Raw genomic sequence first — 2,172 nt, 5'->3', positions numbered from 1 at the left:
TATATATATATATATATATATATATATATATATATATATATATATATATATATATATATATATATATATATATATATATATATATATAACGCTTTAGCGTTTTTTATTTTCACTAATAAAATATAATGTCTATTTTATTCTATAAGTTTTCTCGAGTTCTAGAAATTTAAAAATAAATTGATGGAAAAAAAAGTAAAATATGGATAATTTTGAAACTTCAAATTCGAGAATTTAATTTATAGGTTTAATAGTCTCACTAATATGTTTAATAGTCCACGTAACTTAATTAGGTCTAATATGTTGAATAGTTTCAAATGTTAAAAATTGAGGTTAAATATAATATAAATACATCTTTAATACTCTTATAATCTTTTGTAATACTTTTGAAAAAGAAAAAAATCCTGACAAAAATACAAGTGAACAAAGTACAATTTTAGTAAGAAATATAATATGATATATTTAATAGTTTCACATAATTTAAAAACTGAAATCAGGTGCAATATAAATATATACTTGTACTTCTTTAATCCTTTAAGATGCTGGTAAAATATATTGTGAGAAACATAAGTGGATGTCAGGTCATTAAATTCAGTAGTATCCTGGGTGGAGCAGATTGGATCGAATGGATTGGATATAATTGACTTTTTAAAAAATCTCGAGTCTTTTTCTACATGTATCTTCTTTTTCAAGTTTCTGAGTTTTTTTTTATTTTTTCTTTCTTTTCTCTAAAAACTCTCTTTTTTCTCTCTATAAATTCTCATCTCTTTCTACTTTTTATCAACAATCAGGCCACATTTGAGTTTTCCTGGTGTCAAGGGATTTCTTTTGCACCGATCGAGTGGATTATTCGAGTTGGTATTCTAGAAAGGTTGGTGTTAGTAAGCGTATTTTACTGAGTGATTAAATAGTTGTTATGTTAAAAAGGTAAGGGATGTTTGTATAATTTAATTATGTTTCTCTGTTTTGAATGATTGTATGTTTAAATGATGTTTTGTTGGGTTGTTTAATGAATATGAAATATTGGTGTTATTTCATGTTCATATGTATGTTGTTAGAAAAGAAGAAAGAATGAAATATTGTATTTTTTATTGAATAATAAGGAGAGAATACAATTGATATATATAATTGTTCAGAGCAATATAAAAAGGAATATAAGTATAAAAATATATGAACATAAATGCACAAATATGAACAGAGAATAAAATAATTCCAATATCCCCCTCAAGCTGCAACATATATATCCTTAATGCTCAGCTTGGACAACAAAGATTGAAATTGTGCTGGATGCAAAGCTTTAGTATGAATGTCTGCAAGATGTGATGAAGTAGAAATAGGTAGGAGCTTAATTACACCAGCTTGAACTTTATCCCTTATGAGATGACAATCAATTTCAATGTGCTTTGTCCTCTCATGCATGACTGGATTCTGTGCAATTCGTATAGCAGATTGATTGTCACAAAACAGAGGAACTGGTTGTGGCAGAGGCTGTTTCAAATCATGAACAGAGAATAAAATAATTCCAATATATGTATTGATGATTTATAAATGGAGTGAACTGGTTAAGAATAGGACTTGATCATAATTCTACAGTATTATGCAGAATTATTACTGGTCGTCGAGAGTCATTCATGACAGTTCAGTCTGTTGTGTGTGTTCGGTCTTAACTCAATTCTTAGTTGGTAGAACTTCAGTTAATGACATCGGTCTTATATTCTGTATAATAAAATATAGCATTTGGTCAAAGCATAGTCTTTTGTTTCCTCTTAGTAGTTATTCTTGAGAAGGTATTCCATATAACTTCAGTTTTTAACGTTGTAAATATTCTCAGTTAGTTGTCGCAACCGGGATCGGGACGGGACGGCGAACCGAAAAACAAACGGGTTTTGGAAAATATTTTGGGAGTCGCCACCATAGTTTATTATGGAAAAACTATGGAAAAACCCAAAAAAAAACATGGTCTACGAAAAAGAGATTTTTAAGTTCGGGAATCGATTACGCGTAAGGAAGGTGTTAGCACCCTACCGCGCCTGCCCAAAGGCAGTACCTTTAATTAAATGTATAAATTTAATGTGGTTTTCTTTTAAAATATTTAATTTTCCCCAAAAACAAAAATAAAATAGAATAAAATATTAGGAAACAAAAAAATATTTTTAGTTTTACGAATCCGACAAG

The sequence above is a fragment of the Vigna radiata genome, chromosome 9 (assembly GCF_000741045.1).
Source record: "Vigna radiata var. radiata cultivar VC1973A chromosome 9, Vradiata_ver6, whole genome shotgun sequence".
Classification (NCBI taxonomy): Eukaryota; Viridiplantae; Streptophyta; class Magnoliopsida; order Fabales; family Fabaceae; genus Vigna; species Vigna radiata.
Note: the sequence above shows the minus strand (reverse complement) of the source record.